This window comes from Coenobita brevimanus, chromosome 87 (assembly GCF_032717465.1).
Source record: "Coenobita brevimanus isolate Jiangsu-jjx chromosome 87, ASM3271746v2, whole genome shotgun sequence".
Taxonomy (NCBI): domain Eukaryota; kingdom Metazoa; phylum Arthropoda; class Malacostraca; order Decapoda; family Coenobitidae; genus Coenobita; species Coenobita brevimanus.
In genome coordinates, this window is record NC_137040.1 from 18,669,414 (window position 1) to 18,693,089 (window position 23,676).

At 42.3% G+C, this 23,676-nt stretch overlaps 1 protein-coding gene and 2 pseudogenes across 1 annotated transcript in view; all 3 read right to left on the reverse strand.

Annotated features, from left to right (window-relative positions):
* The window catches only part of LOC145411018 (cilia- and flagella-associated protein 157-like), a 354,153-nt gene that overhangs the window by 117,997 nt on the left and 212,480 nt on the right, over nucleotides 1-23,676 (reverse strand). The gene's annotated exons all lie outside the window — the stretch shown is intronic.
* Nucleotides 15,744-16,807, reverse strand: LOC145410954 (uncharacterized; annotated as a pseudogene).
* LOC145410955 (uncharacterized) lies at nucleotides 16,861-17,434 on the reverse strand (annotated as a pseudogene).

A 23,676-nucleotide genomic window follows, 5' to 3' on the forward strand; every position in this document is an offset into this window, starting at 1 on the left:
CCCTGCCATCAAGGCCATCAGCCACAAATGTGGGAGGGTCAGCCACTTCCAGCAAGTGTGTAGGTTGGTGGAGCAGCCCAGCCCTGCCATGACCATTGGCTGTGTCACAATTGCCAGTGCTGAGGTATCAACATGCCTCAGGGTGGAAGTGAAACGTGACGACCCACCCACAGCACGTGAGGTGTTGGCGATAGCCGATACAGGCATACAGGTATGCATAGTGGGATGTCCCCTCATGCAGGGCCTCGAGCTGTCTCCACGAAATCTACAGAGACCTACAGTGAGTATCAATCACCTCGTGGGTGGGAGCATACTCACTGTGGTATGCAAGGAATGCTACTTCATCATGGGTGGAAGGTCTGCTATGGTGAACTTGCACTTCGCTGATCGGGTGCAGCAGCTGTATCTGTCACTGAAGATGTGCAAAATGCTGGGCGTGGTGCCACGCAACTTCCCCAATGTGTCTGCAACTGCAGGAGCCACTGAACCGGTAGAAAAGCCCCCAATCCGCAACCAGCCTGATACTCCTCCATATGCCCTGATAGAAGAAAATGTGAACCTGTTGGAAAAGTGGTTCCAGGAGCACTTCAGGCGCATGACTTTCGCAGTGAACCACATCCCCCTGCCGGAGATGAAAAGGCCAGCCCACCACATCCACCTGTGCCCCTGTTCAAAATCCTATGTGGTGCATATGCCAGCGTCCATCCCCCGCCACTTCTATGATGAAGTTCGCTAGTAGTTGGAAGAGAACATAAGGAAGGGTATCATCGAGCCAATACCAGCTACAGAACCCACGGAGTGGTGTTCCCGTATCGTGGTGGTCCCGAAAAAGAATAGGCAGCCGTGTAGAACAGTGGACTGTCAGCAAATCAACCAGGTAAACTAGCGGGAGACCCACCACACCCACCCCCCATTCAGAGCAATCACCAGTGTGCCAAAGCACATGTTCAGAACAGAAGCATACTCTTATTCAGGGTACCACCAGATCCCCCTGGTTGAGGAGAGCAAGAAGCTAACCACCTTCATAACCCCGTGGGGCCACTTCTGCTACCAGCACACACCAATGGGCCGCTGTGGGATGCCTTTACCAAGCGCTCTGACGACACAGCAGCAGAGATCCCAAGGAAACTGAAATTGTTGAGGACACACTCCTGCATGACCGTAGCATCGCTGATACTTCGTACTTTCTGGGACGCATACCAGTTCCTGTGAATGTGTGAGGAAAATGGGATCATGTTCTGTCCAGACAAATTTCCTCTTCTTTAGGAAAAGCATGAGCTCTATAAGTTATCAGCTTGGCTGGGAGAAGTATCAACCTAGCTAGGACTTGCTGAGCAGTATAATCAGTTTCCAGATGCTGCCACGCCTCTCCCTCACAGATATCCAAGCATGGTTTTGGCTGGTGAACCAGGTAGCACCATTCCTCAGCACTGCACCACTCATGGAACCCTTCAGAGAATTATTGAAAAAAATGTCAGAGAAAATGGTGTACTGGGACATCCAACTCCAGTCCATCTTAGAGTCAACAAAGGAGGCTATAGGCAAGCTTGCAGCAGAGGGCCTCCAATACAATGACGCCACATGGCCCACAGCATTGTTCACCGACTTCAGCAGGCTTGGCATTAGTTTTGTGGTCATGAAGCAGTACTGCCAGTGTGTGTCTCAAGAGGCCCCTCCGTGTGCTGCCAGGGTGGCTGGAAACTGCCCCTGTGCAGCAACCGTCATCTAACATCGGCCGAGAAGAGCCACTCAATGCCGAAGGGGGAGGCCCTTGCCATGGCGTGGTGCCTGAAAAAGATGCGCCTGTTCCTGCTGGGATGTCTGAACCTCACCTTTGTCACAGACCACTGTGCACTCACCAAGATCTTAAGGACAAAGAGCTGAAAGACATCAGCAACCCCCACATACTCAGCCTCAAGGAGAAGACATTGATGTACTCATTTCATATAGAGTATTTGAAGGGGGAGGCAAACCGTGCAGCAGATGCACCCTTAAGATACCCCCTACTATGGATGAGACAGACCTGGCAGCAGACGAAGCTACATGTGCCACAGTTGCAGCAGTGGTGGCTTGCACCCTAGAAGATGAAGGAGGTGCCATCATGGACCTCTGTCAAATAGAGGAGGAAGCACACCAGGAGGAGGACTACAGGCTCCTCCATGAGCGTATGAGTGCCAGAGATTGAGCCAATGAGAAGGACGAGGAGCCAATAGCACTCTGCCTGTACTACAGGATGAGGAGGCACCTGTTATGCCAAGGGGACACTGTCATATATGCCAGTGATGAGGGGTACCTGTGACTTGTAATCCCCACAGCTGTTTGCCTCGCGGTCCTAGCCAGCCTCCACACAGGTCACCAGGGCAGGGACCCCATGGTCAGGTGTGCCAGGCAATGCATGTACTGGCCCGGCATAGATGCTGAGGTGGAGCAGAAGAGGAGGCACTGTCAAGTATGTAAAATCAATGCCCCATCACAACCAGCAGAAAACTTGCCACCCACACCATCACCCGAATACCCCCTCCAGCAAATAGTGGCTGATCTGTTCCAACTGGAGGGGGAAGAGTACATTGCTTATGTAGACATGTTAACTGGCTGGTTGGAAGTGGAGTATCTGCCCAGGGGCACTGCCAGCTCATGGCCTATAACAGCCTTTCATAAGTGGTTCAAAAGGTTCAGTATCCCGAAGGTCCTGTCTTGTGACAGGGGTACGAACCTCATGAGTGGGGAAATGAGGGCAATTCTATCCACATGTCGTGTGTAGCTGAGGGTGTCATCAACCTATTACCCACAGTCCAACGGCCGAGCGGAAGCCGCAGTCAAATCTGCCAAGAGGCTACTGAGGAACAACACTGGCCCAGGAGGCTCCCTGGACTTGGATGCAGCTGCCTGGGCCATATTGCAGTACCTCAGCACCCTGCTACACGAATCAACTGAGAGACTCTGTACCCACTGCCAAAGAACACTACAGGATCAGCAGGTGATGGGCCGGGATGCTGAGAAGCAGGGATCAGTCCATGGCCCGCACTGGGGATGATGTGGCCACAAAATTCAACCAGATGGCACACAACCTCGCCCCTTTCAACCCAGGCCAGTGGGTGCCCCTACAGAACCGAGAGATGGGGCGGTGGGACCATGTAGGGGTTATTGTTGACACAACACCCCCAAGGCAGAACCTGGTGCGGCTGGACAGCAGTGGGCGAGCCTCCATCAGGAACCAATGCCACCTCTGCCCCTATGAGGAGACAGGGAAACACACCCACCATGCACGTCGAGGGTGCTTCCCGGGGGAGGAGGGGGACGACCACAGGGGGGAAGCCCCTCAGCCTATCCTTTCCCTGAAGAGGCCACGGTATGCTAGGTGCGCCCCAAGACACCTAGAAACTATGTACTGTAACATTTCTGTGTTTTGTGCCCCTAGGCATTAAGGTGTTCTGTAATATGCATAACTTCGCTGCGCTCATACCAAGATACCAGAGCAATGGTTGCTCCAGGGCATGTAATTGAAGTCCCTAACATTGTATCAATTATGCCATTCTTAAGCCAGCATATATGTAACATGTAAATTTTGCCAGCATTGTGTCATGTAACGCCTAATCTTAAGTTATGATGAGTTTCAGTCTCTGTCCATTGTTTTGTTATTACACTGACCTCCCTCATCCTCGACCAATGTGCTTTGTATCAGTACTGCAGGAAGTGGGAAGTTCACTGTAATGGAGAGGGGATTTTGGAATTTGAAATTGCGTGGGAAGTTTCTCTGCCACCGCTCACACCTGGGGCTTGGTGGGCAGTCTGACTCAGGCTGCCGTAGAGAGAGGATGTGCCCTTGCCTGTGTCTATTAGAATAAATCTCAAGCTGGCCTTGCTGCTTCCATCTTCCTCCTGGTTCTCACCCCAACGATACGTAATTCTCTCTTCCCTAATTTTTAGAAGAAGCCAGGATCCATCAATTTCCAAAGAAAAGAAGTTCCTCTGACCCTTCTGATTACAGACCAATAGCTGTCACATCTCTTGGTAAAGTATTTGCTATTGTAATCAGGAAGCACATTGCTAAACATTTTGAATCCAACAACTTAATTAGTGACAGATACAGTAGTATGGTTTTCACCACGAAAGAACTACCCTTCATATACTCAGTTTCTTGACTCATACCATCCATCAGTCAGTTGACCAACATGGAGAAACCCATGCTAACCATTGATATTTCTAAAGCTTTTGACAGAATGTGGCACGTTCCTTGGTATCCAAACTCCCTTGCTATCGCCTATCATCTTTTGTTCCTCTGATTTCCTCATATCTCGGCAACAGAAAGATAATCGATAATCCATTTTCCACCAGATTAATGCTGGTGTGCCTCAAAGATCAGTTCTGGCTCCAACCCTATTCCCAATTCATATTAATGATCTCTTATCTGTCACTCATAAATCCATTCATTCATATGCAGATGACTCAACACTTCACAGTTCATTTACACTTAAACACCCATTAACAAAGTTTAATCTCACTAACTGAAAACTTCGTACAGCATTCTCCATAAATCAAGATTTATTTAAGATCACTTAATGGGGTCTCATTGAAAGCTATGAAAACCAAATATTTCAAGTTTACTAACAGACAGATATTGACTGATTCCTGTTACCTTCAATGCTATTAATAGTCCCTATCTCTAAAAGTATTGAAATTCTCGGTATTTCACTTAACAGTGCCTTCAGCTGGACCTCTCATGTTAGATCACTTGCTAAAACAGCTTCAAAGAAACTCAGATTATTGTACAGAGTCCGTAACTTCATCAATTACGAACAGTTAGCTATAATTTACAAGAGTTATGTGCATTCTCAGCTGGAATATTGCTTACCCTCGTGGAATGGATGTGGAGAAGTTGCACTAAAACAACTAGACAAAATTCAGAACAAAGCTGTTAGAATTATTAATAAGCCTGCTGTTACAAATAAAGTACTTCACCTACAGGAAAGAAGGAATGTTACCTCTCTTGCATTATTGTGCAGATAGTTTTATGGCAAATGTTCAGACGAAGTTGCATCCATTGTGCCATGTTTCCACACCTTCCCCCTTGCTACATGGTCGTCTGGTAGCACTCATGAATGGACTGTCATATTTCCATTTTGCAAAACTTCTGCATGTCAAAATTCTTTCATTCCCCGAACTGCATCTCTTTGGGACTCGCATCCCCAGAGTGGTTTCCCCCCAAACTTCAACCTGCGGCAGTTGAAGTCCAACTATTACATATTTTTTATGAATGGAGGAATCCTGTAATCTGGTGTATGGATTATTTTCCTTATTGACTTGTTTTTTCTTTCTCTGTTCTGTTATTGTAAAAAAAAAAAAAATGTGCCTCTCTCATTCTTTTACCATTTCACTTAAAATTTTTGAAACAGTTTGTCAAAAAGGGGTGTAAAAGTATTAAGGGGTTTGGTTGGAAGGTGAAGTGAGAGGGGTGAAGATGGTACAGGAATAACGGTTATGGTCTGAGTGGAAGGAGGCTGGGTGGAGTAGGTTTGTGATGCACAGTGGGTCTCGTACAATAATTCAAACCGTAATATAAGTTATTATCTGAAGGTATTGCCAATGAGTGGTAAGACATAGGCTATTATTTACTGTAAAAGGTAATGAATAGTGGGTCCACTAGAATGATCGTTGAAATGACACATTTTATTTCATTTCCAAATCTGGGCAGAGGTTTAACAACTCGCTTCTTGACGCTCTGCAGTACGTACAGCCGGTAACGTTTCCGCCTACGCTACCCATTAGCTCTATAAGTATGGTAGAGGTGGCAGCAGTGTGTTTGTGTTGGTTCGTTCGTACTATAGCCTACATGTTCCCTGACGCTTTGCAGTACGTACGTGCTGCATATTTTTGTGTGTTATCATTTCAGAGCTAATTCTCACCATCAGTACTGAATACATGCTAGGATGTTGGTATTAGCCAGGGTCTTTATCTCTAAAGTCGGTGAAAATTGTGAAAGATCGTTAGTTTTTTTTTTTTTTTTTTTCAGCTAACCATAGTGTACCCCTCCCCAATCTGGAATCGAGCTGACCTCCTTTCGAACAGAAAACTGTTTCTCCAACCTTTTGACCAAACATTTGGTCATTCGATTGGTACTAGCTTTCGAATAAAAATCACTTCAATAACATATCATCTGAAAAATGGCTCCAAGTCAACTTGTAAATAGTCTAGAAACGTCCAGTACACATTTTGTTATAATACCGATGTCTGATCATCAACATTTGTAAGGCCGATTCACACTAATCGACGCTTCTCGGTTTGACACAAATCGGCAGTGGTCCATCAAGTTATCCTGTAATCACACCATCCCGTCACGGTTTCTTATATTCTGTGCTCAGTAGTCGGTTTGGCACCTTAGGGACTTCATCTAATGCAAGTCACTATATTGGAAGTACTGTAATTATACAACTCCATAACTGAGAAACGGTAAGCCGAAATGAAAAATAATGAAATTGACGTTCCTCTTTAAGATCATCATTACAGGAAACAGAGAGGAAAAAATAATCTCCATATAAGAATTTTGAAGGCATTATATTTACCTCACTAAGTTATTTTATAAACTCCCTGGTGTTCCAGAATTGGGTAAAAGATAAGTGGTGTACTCGAAATTCTGGCCACTAGTTATTTACCTTTATTCAGATTTAACGTATGGAAGTGAAGCTTGGACGTTGTTGGAAGGACACAAGTCAAGAGTGAGAGCAGTGGAAATGAGTTATTTAAAAGGAGCCTGTGGAGTCACATGGAGTGACACGCTGACGAATGAGGATATAAAGGAGCGTTGTGGTGTGGATGTGGATGTGATAGGAAGCGTTATGAGGAACACATTGAGGTGGTTTGGCCATGTGGAGAGGATGGAGGGTGAAAGACTGACGAAGAGAGTGTATGTGAGTGAGGTGGAGGAGGGAAGAGGGAGGGGGAGGCCGAGGATGAGATGGAGGGATGGGGTGGAGAGGTATATGAGAGAGGGGGGTGTGAGTTGGGAGCAGGGCAGTGAAATGGCGAGGGACAGGGCGACTTGGAGGCGATTTGTTTGTGGCCACCCCAAACGGGATTGAGGCGTCTGGCAATAGATAGATAGATAGACAAATTCCTAAAATTATCCTCAGAATTTCAGAACATGTATGTTCTACACTTGGGAATGCTGCCTATCCCTGTGTGTGTGTGTTCTTACCTAATTGTTCTTACCTAATTGTATCTTTACAGGAATCAGTCAAGCTCGTACTGTCCCGTGTCTTAAACCATATTTATCGTACATATCCTTAAATTTGTGAATTGTTTTGGCACACACTATTTCATTCGGTAGTGCATTCCATTGATCAATTGCTCTGTTTGGGAAACTGAATTTCATTACGTCTTTATCACCTCTCTTCTTATGCAATTTTTTGCAGTGTCCTCTTGCTGATGCTTCTCCATATGTTAAGTAATCATTTATGTCTATTCTCTCCTTTCTTGATACGCATTTATATAGCATTATCATGTCACCTCTTTTCCTTCTCTCCTGTAGTGTTGGTAGATTCAGTTTATTTAGTCTTTCTTCGTAGCTTAGGTCCCTTAAGCTTGGTATCCATCTTGTAGCGGCCCTTTGAACTTTTTCAATCTTGTCTATGTGCTTTTTGAGATAAGGACTCCAGACTACTGATGCATATTCCAGGGTTGGTTTAATGAATGATGTTATTATCCTTCTTAGCATGTCTTCATTTATGTATGTGAATGCTATTCTCATATTTGCAAGCAGTGTATACATGTTCCGTACCTTCTCGCTAATGTGGTCAGCCGGAGATAGTCTGTTATTGATAATCACACCTAGGTCTTTCTCTCTTTCTGATGTGTATAGGGTTTTATTTCCTAACTTATAATCCCAATCAGGTCTTTTTCCACTTTTACCAAACTTGATTACATGACACTTGTCCACATTGAATTCCATTTGCCATGTACTACTCCATTCATGAAGTTTATTTAATTCTTCTTGTAGCTCCCTACAAGAGTCTGTGTTAGTAATTCTCCTTTGTATTTTTGCCTCATCTGCAAACATATTCAGATAGCTCTCATTTCCAGTGTTGCTGTATATATCATTTATATACACTAAAAACATGATTGGTGCCAGCACTGAACCCTGTGGTACTCCACTAGTCACTTCTTTCTATGATGAGTAGTTTCCTCTTAGCACTGTCCTCGTTTCTCTTTTTATGAGAAAGTCTCGTATCCAACAAAACAGTTTGCCTCGAATTCCTCCTTGATGGTACAGTTTCCATAAAAGTCTTTGGTGTGGTACTGTGTCAAAAGCTTTCTTGAAATCTAAATAGATACTGTCCACCCATCCTTCCCTTTCCTGTATTGTGTTTGTTACTCTGTCATAGTAGCTTAACAGATTAGTAACACATGATTTTCCTTTTCTGAAACCAAACTGTCTTTCTGTTATGATACTGTGTTCTTCTAGATGATTTACCCAAGCTTTTCTTATAAGTTTTTCTAATACCTTGCTTACAACACTGGTCAGTGATACTGGTCGGTAGTTGAGTGGATTTTGTCTATTTCCTTTCTTGAATAAGGGGACAATATTTGCTTTTTTCCAAATATCAGGTAGTTTACCTTGACTCAAGGATTTCTTGAAAATTAGAAATAATGTTTTACATAACTCCTTTGCACATTCTCGTAATACCCAACATGAAATTTCATCAGGACCACTTGCTTTTCCTCTGTCTAATCTACTTAACTCCTCCTGTATTACTTTTTCTGCTATTTGTATATTTGGTAGTATGTGTGGACATGCGTGTTCCACATAGTCCCTCTCAGAATTTTTTTCTTCTGTAAAAACTAATTGGAAATTCTTATTTAGTGCTTCACAAATATCTTTCTCGTGTATAAGTGATTCCCTCGTCCGTAATGGATTGTATTATATCTTTTACTTTAGTTTTGCTTCTGGTATAGCTGTAAAACTGCTTTGGTTGATCACTACTTTTATTTATTATATCCTCCTCAAACTGTTTTTGGGCTTCCCTCCTTATTCTTGTATAGTCGTTTCTTGCCTGTTTGTAATTATTATACGCCCTTTCACTATTGTGTCTTCTGTATCTATTCCACAGCAAATCTCGTCTTTCTTTTGATTTTTTACATTCTGTATTGAACCATTTCTGTATTTTCTTATCTGCTTCTTTATGCTGTGGGATGTACTTCTGGACTCCTATTTCATAAAATTCACAATTTTTTTTTTTTTATATACAGCATTTAAATCTTGTCCTCTAAGCTCATTTTCCCAATCAACTTCTAAGAAATACTTCTTTAGGTCTTGATAATTTCCCTTTTTATAGTTTAGGCTCTTTTTGTAAGTATCATTGCTGTTTACTATGTCATATGCTATCCTGAAGTTATAATTTAGTACTGCATGATCGCTTTTGCCGAGTGGAGGGTGATATATTAAACTGTCAATATCATTTTCTTGCCTTGTAAATATTAGATCTAGCACTGAAGGTACATCAAGTCCTCTTTTTCTGGTGGTTTCCCTCACATGTTGCGTTAAGAAAAACTCTTGTACGAGATCCAGGAGCTTTTGGTCCCAACAGCTTTCTTGGCTATTTATATCTAGAGTATTCCAATTTATATTTGTATTGAAGTCCCCAGTTAGTATAATTCTTTCCGATTTCTCTTCCATTTTATGTAGCAATGATCTTACACTCTGAATTGTACTCCCTGCCAGGTCCTCATATTCGTCTCTTTCCCATGTGTTTGACGTGGGTGGCATGTACAAATTGGCTACAATTACTTTAACTTCAGATGTGTCGATCTCTACTGCAATCAGTTCTACTTGTGATGGTATATCTAGTTTTATTTCCTTGACTTTTAGATTTTTCTTAGTTAATATTATAATTCCTCCTCCTTTTTTAAATATCTGTCTCTTCTCCATATATTGTATTCCTCTAAGTTTAGTGTGTCATTTGATATCCTTGGTATTAATTTTGTTTCAGTTAGGCATATTATTTGTGGTTCATTTTCTCTGACATAATCATTCATCTCTAGTAATTTAGATACCATTCCATCCACATTTGAGTACATCAACTTTATCATCTTGTTTATATACTTGTCATGACATGGTTCTACTACCTTCCTCCTTTTTCTTCCATCCTGTTTGTGTACCACTTTCGTACCTGCAATCCTATTACTTTGTAAAAAAAAAATTCTTCTTCTCCTCTTCTGATCTTCCCTCATTTTTTGTTTTTGCTTCCTCCCTTTTCTCTTTCAGTAATTCCAGTTCCTCTTGTGTTAGGCATCTTTTTATCCATACATTTTTGAACTCCTCTTTTTCCTTAAGATTCTTTGCATTTTTTAGTATCTCTTCCACAGTGTTTACACTCTGGAAAGTCACCTTCAGAGGTCTTGTCTTGCTTTTCTCGTATTTCCTTAACCTTTTGTGTTCCTCTATGTCTTTACTACAAATTTCCTCTGATACTTCTTTCAGTAAGCTCTTTACATTTGCCATCTCCTTTTTGTCTCTTGTGATCTGTTTTTAACTTCTTCCTCTTCTATACCAGTGATTACTATTGATTTGTTTATCTCTACTGAATCTGACTAACTTTGGATTGTTTTGGATTATTCTTTTCACCTCCTTTTTAATGCTTTTTTCCTCCACCCTTGTTTCTAAGTCTTTCTTTACTTTCATCATTTCAGCATACGTGGTTTCTACATCATTTTTGTAGCTTTGCACAGCTTCATTCACTTGTGTTATCTTCTCCTCAATATCACTGCTCTGGTCAGTAAGACTGCTAACTTGCCTAATTGTCTCTGTGTCATTTTTGAACTCTTCCATAACACTCTCGTGATTGACTACTGTACTTGCCATTTCACTCATTTTCTTCCTAAGTGTACTCAATTCCACTGTTAGTTCACTGATGGTTGTGTCTTTCTTATTGGCCTCCCTTCCTAGTTTTTCTATTTCTTCCTTTTGCAAGTGCATCTGCTTCTTTATTTCATCAATTTCATTTTTGAAAGCCATTTCTAGTTTGTTTACACGTTCAACCAGTCTATTGTGGGTCTCTACTTCAACCAGTTCTTGGCAGAAATCATCATTTTGCTTTTTACCTTTATCTCTTTTTTTTTCCAAATTTGTTTTACTGAAGTATGTATCCATTTTGCAATACTTAAAGTGCAAAGCATGTACTTACAATCTCCGTGTTCTTGTAGTCTAAACAAACCTCAGAGATGACTCAGCGTATTCTTTTGTCTTGGTTCTATTTCCTGTTTTTACAAGTCTTGTTTAAACTTATTATTTTTTTCCTTTTAATAATGAACAATCATTTAGTCTAACCTGGTACTGAGCTTGACTCATACAAAGGTACTATTTAGGTAATGCCATTGGCCGTGATGATTTGGTACGGAGCGCCGGTGTCACATGTCCGCCTAGATTGAATTCCTGTGTGTGTGTGTGTGTGTGTGTGTGTGTGTGTGTGCACTTATGTGTGTAGCTTCTCTCGTTTGCATTCTTTTGTTTGTGGATGCCACCCATTCCTTTGTCATGGAAATTGGTAAGGAGGAGGAGGAGGAGGAGGAGGAGGAGGAGGAGGAGGAGGAGGAGGAGGAGGACGACGACGACGACGACGACGACGACGACGACGACAACGACAACAACAAGGACGACGACGACGACAACAACAACAACAACAACAACAAAGACGACGACGACGACGACGATCAGATGATGATTGTGGTTAGGCACGGGCACCTTTGTTCACCAGCGAGACTGATAATGATTTTTATTAAGAATCCTCAGGCCACTTTTATTTAGAATTATTCTGAAAATATATTTGCTGCCAGATAAATGTATGTTACTATAGATTAACTGCCGTCTATTTTAGTAATTATCATAAGAACAATATTTATCAGTACTAATATGTGATCATCAATAATACAGTATGTGTTATAGGAATAAACATTTTTATTTCTACCGCGATGCATTGTGAACCAAATCCTATCTTTGTACTGCTAAAGAAATATCCTCGCTACATGATAAACTCTTTTGGAAAGTGATTGACAACTTTTTTCCCATGATTTATAGCTAATACAGGTAAAAATGAATATAGATGTAGTCCCCACTTCAGTTAGTATTAACGCTTTCTACTGACATACTTGGTGTTTCGATGCCTTTGACAAGCCGGTCAAAAGTTGGAGGAATAACTGGTTTTGCAATTCTGATATTGCATTCTTAATACGCATCTATGAGTAGAGATCTGTGACTGGACATGATAAGCTTCATCTGCGAGAAGAGCGTTATTTATAAATACAGTACGTGCTGGCATAGCAGGTCAATATTCTACTTTACGAATGCTGTGAGATTGCTCACTTACAAGAAGTATTTACCAGTAAATCGTTTTGATATTTTCATAATCTTATATATAATTTTGAAGTAACTTGTTTTTATGGTGTTTGTCTGCTATCGAAATTAAGAGGGGCTTTCTTGATGGTTCTTAAGAGGTCTAAGAAGGGTAGTATTTTGCGGAGTTGTTGGTGTAATATAAAGCTATAAAGTGGCGCCCCTGATGGCCAGAATTAGAACAAATTAGAACTAATTGTCAAGTTGATGGAAACATGGTGGCCAGTTACCATAGTTTTAAAATTTCCCACAACCATGAGAATAGTAGGTGCAATAAGTAGAATGGGTGGAGGGCGGACTGGTGGAGGGGGTGGATGGGTGTGGTGGGGCAGAGTGGGTGAATGGGTGGATAGGGTGGACTGAGTGGATAGGTGGAAAGGGGAGGTGCATGGACAATGGGATGATAGGTCTGTCGGGAGTAGGTCCATCGGGGAAGTGGGCCAATGGAGGAACGTGGTCTAATGGGTAAAATGGGACCCAGGGGGTTTCTTTCACAGGAAGGAGGGTATCCAAGTTCCAAGCATTGCCGGTATGCACAAAGTTTTTTCACCTGAGCAACGTCGAATACCCCTGCTAGTTCAAAAATAAATACACTATTTTATTGCCAGATTTACAGAACATCGTGCAAAATTAACCTACTTACGACAGCTCAAAGTACCAAATCTGGTATTTCAATACTAAAAAAAAGTTCTGTTGCCAACATTTTATTTGACTTGCGGGTGAAAACCCAAGGACTTATCACACGGTTCAATGGGTCACACCGAGCATGCACCCGGTCCTCATGCGACTTCCCAGGCTGCAGATTGTCCATGTTTGATTTTTTAAAAATGTTTTCAACTCTGGGCATAGGCTTTACAGCCTATTCCCAAGGTCCAGTAGTCCTCCTGCATATTATTCTCCTCCACATAATAATAATAATAATAATAATAATTGGTTAATTGGGTTAGCAGTGATACACTGACAATGTACAGTAGCTCCCAAAAGTATCTTAAAAAAAAAATACTATACATTCTGACACAATGGACGATGTATCTGACACGTGTTGCGTGAAGCGGCAACAAAATTGGTAGACCTGCATGCTGGGGAGTGGTTGCCATACACCTGTATATGACCTGGGATTGTATATACCGTTTTCTTTCTAATGTAATACTAATCACTTTGTCATATGTAGATATATTTGATGTTATAATGATGACAAAGACTGGTTTTAACATAGCCACGGTTACTCTTTCTATGGTTCACCAGTAATGCTTTCACGAGTGCCAGCAGAAGGCTATCATCGCTCTAGATAAATAGTATACAAGCTCTCCCAGAACTGACATATTTTGAGAAAGTGTTTATATAATATCTGTGATTATGACTCGGAGATATATGACACCCAGTATAATGTGAACGGCAAAAAAATATTAGAGACAGGTAGAGGTAAACGAAATGTAAAGACAGTAAATTAACCTAACTGAAACTAATCCCCAGAGCAGCGTATAAACCCAAGTCACTGATACACCAGCCGTATTGTGGAGGTGACATGCGAGATTCATTCTTATATTGGACATCATATGTAAAATAAATACAAGGTAAGGTTGAACACACTCTGGGGGCTCCTTTCATTCATTTAATAACCACTGCATCCAGACCTCTGTTCAATCGACGCGACACCTACTATGAAGCTGTGCCATTCACGTAACGAAACACCACAATACCTTCCGAAACCGAGATATCGCCACATTCGGGTAGTATGTATAATAATGATGTGTGGTTAAAATTGTCCTACATGCAGACCCTATAGGCTATTATTAACCTCTGCATTGGTAATCTGTGGTTGTGATAACGAAAGAACTGTGATGGGTATTTTTCTCGAGCTGTTTAATAATCTGAGTTTCATTTATATTCAAGGGGGGCTGGGTGACTCAATGGTGGCGTGCGTAGCTCAAGACCATGAAGTAGAGAGTTCACGCCCCACCTGGGTAGCTACTTAGCTGAAAGTTAGCGCTCTCATCACCCTATCAGGGCTATATGGTCTAATACAGGCCTAGCTCGGAGAATTCATTCCTTCATTTATATTCCAACATGACAACTCAGCCCATCACAGTCAGTATTCGAACATGGCAACTCTGCCCGCCGCAGTTACTATGTTTCCCAAGATGCAATTATCACAAAATAATGTGTGTAATGGGTTATAGTCTTTAACACAGAGGTATAAATATTACTGAACTGTCACCATTTACAAGTCTATGGATGTTTACAGTCACACAGTGGCGTTGATGTGTTTATTAGCAGTACCACCAACGATACCTAACCATGTGTACCAACCGCACCGAGACGACAAGTGGCCGGGAATAATGTTTCAGTCTATTCATTTTGTCATTCTTTGCACCACACTTTAAAGATACTTTTGGGAGCTACTGTACATGGGGTTCACTTAACATAGTTTATGCAAAACCTAGGACTAGACTGACTGAGTTATTCATGTGCACGATGGATGGATGAATGTACTGGTCAGTCCTCGGCGGTCTGATCGGCACAAGCTTGTTAATGTGCCTTGTAGCGCAGCGTGGTGGGGAAGCGTCAAGTGGGAGGAAGTGTCGGTGACGAGGGTGACATAATAGCCCCCTCCCGAACTTCCCTAGTGCCTCCCGATGCCTCTCGGAAAGCCTTGGCAGACTCAGGGTAGTCAGGGCATTGTCGTAGCCGTCATAGGCAGGGCCCAGGATGATCTTGCACGCCCTCTTCTGTGTCCTCTCCAGCTGCTGTTGTTGTGTGAGGGTGAGCGAGGAGGACCACGCTAGGGAGGCGTACATGAGGGTAGGGAGTATGAAGGCGGTATAAACTTCACGTAGCTCCTTCGCTGGCGTTCCCAGTGACTTGAGTCTATGCAGCATGTACAGTGTATATGAGGCTGTCCTCACTATGTTGATGACATGTTGCTTCCAGCTCAGCTGGTCATCCACCGTTACACCGAGCAGCCTAGTGGACTGGACCAATTGGAGGGGATGCGCGCCCACTGACAGCTAGGGATGAGCCACGGCCTGTGAGGAGGTACAGAAGTGCATCACCACGGTCTTGGTGTGGTTGAGTGTCACTTTGTTCTCCTCAGTCCACTTCTTAAGTCTGTCCAGGGTGGACTGGAGTGGCAAGTAGTCCGGCTGCCTGCTGTTGATGGGAATGCCAACGGTACTGTCGTCAACATACTTCCACCGATGCGGTGTGTCTGTGAGGGCATCGTTGATGAGGATGAGGAAACACAGTGGACCCATCTTGTTACCCTGGGGAACCCCACAGGTCAAGGGGAGGAGGGAGGAGATCGACCCCTGATACGTGACGGCCTGCTGTTGCCCAGTGAGAAAGTCAGCCAGCCACGCTGTCAGCTGTGGATGAAGTCCCAGTCGTATGGCCTTGCTGATGACAACAGTGTGGTCAACAAGGTCAAATGCCTTTCTAAAGTCAACAAAAGCAACAGCCAGAGAGGTGTTGCGTTTGTCCAGGTGGCAGTGTAGGAAGTCAAGAAAACTGACAAGGCAATGAGTAGTGGAGGAGGACTTCATGTTACCAAATTGTTGTATATCTATTGGGTTTTTAATTTTATCATATGCCAAGTCGAAAACAAAATCCTCACAAATAAGGCTCGGGATAGGGGTAATGGCAATTGGTCTGAGGTCACTCAATGACTGTGGGCTGTGGAATTTGGAGATCGGTGTTACGTACGTAGGAAATTTTCCAGTCACTGGGGCAGGAGTTTTGAGATAATGAGGCATTAATTATGGAGGACAGTGGGAGAGCAAGTTCTGGGGCAAATTCTTTGTAAATTTTGATTGGCAGGTCAGAAGGTGTAGTAGATCTGTTATGCCTCAGTTTCTTCAATTTTGTAGCTACGTTGGCCACCTAGACAGAGGGGGATGGTGAGGGGGAAGGGAGGTAGGCAGGTAGGAGAGAAGGGTCGAGAGGGGGCAGACTCTGACAGATAGAGGCAAAGTGACTGTTAATCTCTCGAGCTGCTAGGTCAAGTGATAAGTCAGAGGTACAGGGAAGAATAGAAGTTTGCTTTTGTAAGCCACAAAGAGCTTTGACTCTACTGAACCACCGATTGCTGTCTTGCTGTTTGAGGTAATGTAGTTTGTTTGGGTAGTAGGATGACTTGGCTGCCCTGATCTCCCTGATGACCCTGTTCCTCAGGGACCTGAACAGGACACGGTCGGTGTAATAAGTCCTATTGCGTTGTTTAATGAGTCGCTTGAGGCGTGGTGTCATCCATGGGGCATCTGATGTGTCCACAGAGAAATCTTTGACAGAGAAGAAGTGGTGAAAGGCTTCAGTCGTGGTTGTGGCGTAGTTCCTCTACTTGGTATCTACATCCTCAGCATCCAAAACTTTCCTCCACTGGTGCTGAATTATCCACCTTCCAAACTCCCTCATGGCAGAGTCCGGCATAGGGCGGTGGTATCGGGTGACCCTTTGCCTTGGCATGGAGGTGTTAGGTGCCGGCGTCCATAGAATGGTGATATGGGTGCTCCAGCCGAGAGGAGGGAGAGGTTGGGGAGGGGAGTACTGCTGGGCCATATCAGTGATGATAAGGTCGAGGGTTGTTTGCTCGTGGGTGGGGAAATTCACGACCTGTGTAAGATTTAGCTGGTGTAAAATTTCACTGATGTCCAGGCAATTGAAGTCCCCACATACAACCAGCTTTGCAGAAGGAAATCTCATTCGTACGGTGTCGGCAGTCTCAATGATGTGATTGGTGAGGAGATGGGCAGTGGGGGCATGTGGAGGGTGATACACCACACACATGATGACAGATGCAGTGTGACAGGGGTGGAGATGGGGATTTAGCCTAACCCACAAGGCCTCAACTCCCTCGGGAATCTCAACACTGAGGTGTGAGGGATTCAGGTCAGCACGACAAAACAACGCTACCCCTCCACCCCCACGATTAACCTTGAGATGGTGAAATAACACAAAGTTTTGAACGTTACACACTTCAGGGGTAATCTGCCACGCCTCTGTAATTGCCATCATGTCACAGCCTGTAGTGCGCACTGCTTCGATCACTTCTTTCATTTTGTTGGTCAGTGAGGTTACGTTGGATAGGAGGAGGGTAGGAAGGTTATAACATACATGTGGCAGTTCACAAAGGTTGCGAGGTCTTGGTACAACATTTTTTGTTTTCTTTTTTTTGCTCGTAATCACAGGCACTGTGTGCACAATCCGTCTACCACCTCGTCCACCACGATTGCGAAAAAGTTCCAGGTCTTTCAAGCACTGAATCACAGAACTTTGTAGATAGCCGCATCCCCGCTTCAATTTGTAAAGTTCACTGGGTCAGTACCGGTAGATTGTAAGAGAGCACATTCTGCCGCTACACATTCAACTCGGTCATGAACCTTAAGTGCAGGGGAGGGGACAGGGTCAACAGGCTGAACCGAGGCTGCTATGAAGCGCCAAGTCACACCAGGGGCGGGAGGTCGCGTAAACACGTCCGCTCGCCACCACTGTCATTCACTGTGTGTCACCACTTAGGTGCTAATGTTTGGACTCCATATTATAAATACAATTGATTATAGAAAACATCATAGATAGATATATAGATTGACAGAGCACCAGGCAAGCCTGGGAACAGGAAATGAGCTTGCAAGTGTAATTGAGGAAATGTTGACAATACACTGGAAGCAGCAAGTCAGGGGATGATATAGGTAGTGTGTCAGCGAGATAGCGTACGAACAATGCCTAGTGACCATACACACACATACACACATACTCACACACAGGTTTCTAGAACATTCCAACAACAGTGTAACACACGTGACACCACCCCTGCTACACCAGAATTTAGGAAGCAGAGCTCAGAAGGAGGCTAACTATAGAACCGACAGGTAGAGGAGAGAGTGAACAAGAAGAGGGGTCCAACTAGACTTACTTAGTATATTAAGTCTCTGTAATACATACCCTGCTCAACTTAGATTTTCTCTGAAGATCATAAATTAAGATCAACTCCCTGTATTCATCTTTAACTCCTACTACAAGGATCGAGAGTCACATTGGAGGCAGCGAAAGTACGGACCTCGTCTACGAATCTACAGTGAATTTCTACAAAAGCAGGCGAGATTCTACAAGATTAGCTTCAGTTCTACAGTGAATTCCTACAAAATACAGCCTACGAGTCTACAAGCCTATGAGCCTACAAGTCTACAAAACAACTCTATAATCTTCACGTAACTTCAAGCAGCAGCAAGAAGAATAAAAAACAAAGCAAGTAAAGAAAAAGAAAGACCAAAGCAACAAGCACACAAAACCCCAACACTCTCTCCCGCCTACCTCCATCGCTGACGCAGAGAAGACACACAGCAAAACACCAGAGCCACATTTATAATGCATCTTACTCACCTTTCTTCACCCAGGTTACGCATCGCTACTCACTTACTCACTACACCTACCAATGTGGGAAGCCGAGGTCACCATGTATCTGCTGAGATGACATCACCACGCGAGTTTGCTGACATAAGGCCACGCAATCAACGTGTGACTGATACCAGGCACTTCTCACCCACTACTCATTACTCATTATTCACGTAGCTCCTACTCCTACTCATTTATTTCCACAGTATTGAGTTGGAAATTCGACGTTCTGTGCTGAGGTTTGCCTATGACTACAGCTGTTTACCACCACAAGCACCAGGCCATGGAATTTCCTTAGTAATATCGTCCATCAACACAGCCCTAGAATTATCAAGAGATCTTCATTCAACCCAGCATTTTTCTTCCGAGATCGACAGTTGCATCGACACGCCTCTCCGATCTGTATCAAGTGGGTGAAATTATACTTACTCATTTCTTCTCAGTGCTAAAATTAGCTATATTCAACTCCTTTACTTATTTCTATATATACACTTATACACTCACTATCTATCATTTATTACAACTCATTTACTCATCTATTTAGTTAGGACATACACAAAAGGCATATTTCATAACACAATACCTTAATGACAGGGATATTTTCGCCACCACCCATGTTAATACCAGATGAAAAACAATTAGCTCCAACAACAGATTCACAATTAGGAGAGCACCAAGGCAACACACCCATTGTGCAAAACTCAACACAAACTAAAGATCAAGAAACAAATACATCAGTTCTAGATGATGAGTGGGAAACCCCCTCTGACGTAGCAAGTGAGGACTTTGTCGCTGACTTGCACACGTATGCCAATATACTTAACAGGGTTCACTGTTCCGGCCGAACCTATTCTACCATTCCCTCAAACAACGATAAACAAGTCCAAGTTAAATTAACAGAGCAAACAGTGAAAATGAATAATGCAACAAATACCGTGGATCAAACATCCCCACCTCATGTTTATGTTTATCATGAAGATAAAACTGCCCCAAAATTCTCTGGCACAGAAAAAGATCGTATTGACGTCATTTCATTGGTCAGTCAGTGCGAACAAATCTTCATCAAACGACACATCCTCGATGAACAAGAGAAAATTGCCATTTTTTCATCTTGCATAAGCCAGGAAAGATGTCCAGCAAGCAATTTACTGAGATCAGGTAAGCTCCTCAAAGCTAGGACATATGATGAATTTAAAACTGAGTTTTTGTAGAAATTTTCTGGAGATATGAACTTCTTGCCAGGTATAATTCCAGAATTACGTAAGATTGTAGATCTTGTAAGGCAGCACACTATAAATCATGTGCTCAGTGAAATAACTGCTGATGTCTCCACAATCAAAAGAACATTGTTAGTTACTTTGGAAAACTCAAATTGGATAACAGATGATGGAAAGATGTCCCCAGACCTCGTCGTGGACATCATTGGTTATGTAGCTGCCTTGTGTAAATTACCTGATAGGACCCTTAAGATCGCCAAGACGATGGCGTACACCCCAGGCATGTGCCTACTAGACTTAATGAACGAGGTAGAGATGCAGTGCAGTAAAGCAGGTATGGTCGACACACCCGCAGATTCTAGTAGAATGAGAGTACCTGAGACAGTATCAGCTGTGAAAACATCTGATTACCGTAAACTAAACAATCACACAATCCCAGACCGATTTCCCATGCCATTGCTAAGCGACGTTCTACAGAATATTGAACCGGAAAATAATATATTTTCAACAATCGATCTACTAAATGGCTATTACCAAATACCGGTTGAAGAGGAGTCACGTAAATACACTGCCTTTTCCACAGATAGAGGACACTACCAATATACAAAGATGCCGATGGGACTGAGGACAGCCCCAGGCACATTCTAGCGTCTTATGAATTACGTATTGTCCGGAATTTTAGGACAAGGAATATTTGTTTATCTTGACGATATTATAATCGCAACGAAAAATATTACAGATCATCTCAAGAAATTAGACTTACTCCTACAAAAGCTTAGTGATGCTGGTTTAAAAATTAAGCTTTCTATGTGCAAATTTTTCTTTAAGGAAATAAATTTCTTAGGCCACAAATTAAGTTCTAATGGTATTCAGACCACTGATGACAAAATACAGGCAGTGAGAGATTTTCCTGAACCCACTACGACTGACGAAGTCAGACAATTTTTAGGTCTAGCTGGGTACTGTAGGTCATTCGTACCACAATTCTCTCATATAGCCTTTCCTCTATTCCAACTACTCAAAAAAGATGCTATATTCCAATGGGAAGAAGAACAAAAAAAGGCATTTAACAATCTAAAAATTAAACTAACAAATGCACCTTGTTTGGCATATCCGGATTTCACAAAATCATTTCTTGTCTGTACAGACGCATCAGTTAAAGGATTAGGGGCTGTACTGATGCAGGAAGATAAAAGAGGAAAAAATCAACCAATTGCATTTGCCAGCAGACAAACAAGAGGTGCAGAGAAAAATTATTGCACTACAGACTTAGAGGCACTTGCAGTGGTTTTTGCATTACAAAAGTTTCGAGATTTGGTATATGGTTACGAAATCCACTTATTCACCGACCATAAACCACTAGTGGGTATGTTTAAAGAAAAACTCCTCTCTGGGAGGAGAGCAAGAAACTACAATGTACAAATTCATTATATACAAGGTAAAATGAACATAGTAGCTGACGCATTATCTAGGAACCCGAACACAATTCAGGTTGCCGCATTAGATCTCAAAGGGGACATCCCAAACCACGATGATATCGGAAAAACTCAAAGACTTGACCCAATATGGTCTAACGTTATATACAAGTTAGAAAGTGGAGATGACATACAATTACCCAAACTGCATGTACCACTCGAACAATTCACAATGGTCAATAATACTTTATACAAGATCAACCCGAAACAACCAAAACGCCAAAGAAATACTGACCAGTTGGTAGTGCCTAATGACATGATACCCCAAGTATTACGAACGATACACGATAGCCCACATGCAGGATATCCTGGAAAGGATAAGACATTCAAACAAGCCCAGCTGTTATATTACTGGCCTTCATTACGAAAAGATATAAACAAGCATATAGACAGATGCGAATCATGTGCAAAACACAAAGGATACCCAACCACACCTGCACCGATGGGTAATTACCCTGTACCACATCAACCATGGGACGTTGTCGCTGTTGATTTACTCAAGATGCCATTATCATACAATAATAACCAATACCTATTGGTAGCAATGGATAATTTTTCCCGTTATGTAATTTTAGCTCCAATTAAAGATAAAACAGCAGAGACAGTAGCAAAGGCAATAACAGATAATGTAATATGTCGCTTTACTACCCCAAAGGTACTAATAAGTGATAATGGAGGAGAATTTAATTCTGATATCTTACAAGAAATATGTAAACAATACAACATCAAAAAGGTTAACGTTTTAGCTTGTCACCCAGCATCTAATGGGTTAGTAGAGAGACAAAACAAAAAAGTATTAGACACATTCTTAATGAGAATTATGCAAGCTGGGATGATTGGATTCCCAGAGTAGAAGCCTCAATTAATGGATCTATAAATAAATCCATAGGTGACACACCACATTTCATTATATATGGGACATAAAAAAACTACCATATGAGCTCCTAGAAGGTGACAGTCTGCCCTTATACAATTACGATGATTAAACTCCGTTTACGTGAATTCCAGGACATACACAAAAGAGTCAAAAAACAATTAACGATGTCCAAGGAAGAAATGACGGAGACATTTAACAAGAATGCAAGAGATTCACCTATCGGCTTAGGAGACATTGTTTATGGTATCATTCATACGAGAGACAATAAATTATCCTCAAAATTTGAGGGCCCATACAGAGTAATTAACATAAAAGCAAACAAAGTTTTAATTAAGTCACTGTCTAGTGGCGAAGAGAAACAAGTTCATATTGACCATTTAAAACAAGTTTCAAGGGAACTATCCAATAATTATTCAGCATCGGATACAACCGAACAGGTGAACATAACTCAAGAAACCAAGCAAAGAAAACAACAATAATTACAAAAATAAATTAAGGTCATATACCAAACAATCAAACATAGGTGCAACTGTTCCAATAAAATCTACAGTACAACATTTACGAGAATTAAATATCGATTTAAACTCCTTCTATAAATGAAATAACAATCAACCGTAACGCACATCATCACATCGACCACAGCATGACCATATTAGAAAATTAATAGATTTTTTTTTTTTTGTAGGCAGGTAGCGATGAAGGGACTTATGCTATGGATTCTCCTCTACACAGCAAGATGATATGCGCACTTAGACCCCCAACACATAGTACGACAAGAATGCCTCATATCTCCAACGGCCACGGCTTCAATCGTAAAAGACGTCATGAGTACTGAAATAAGTCTGGATTACTTGTATGAATTACCTTATCTAGAAAAGACCGCGAAACCAATGCGAACCCTGGACTTCATGATAGGAAGCTATGTTTCACAAGCACACAACACAAAGGAAGTGAATGAAATAGTGAAGTTAGAGAAATGGAAAATAGAACAGGCTAAGTCAACTATGCTCATCATGATCCAAGATCTCCCATCTTATGGAACGGAGGTATTGAGCGACAAGAACAACATCACACGTACTCGCCCAAAGGGCAGTTTGTTCGACCTGGGTGGCGCAGTTCTTTGGACTGGCTATAGAGAAATAAACAACAAATTTAATAAAATAGCTCAGGCACTAACATACCAAGATAAATTCATCACAGGACATAACTCGGCAATGAAGACAATTGTGAAAAATCTGAAAAAGGCAGAAAACATAGCTCTCGAAAGTGTAGATAAAATAAATGAAATGGATGGTTACATAACACTTTTCCAACACTTCTCCATCATCACAGAACATA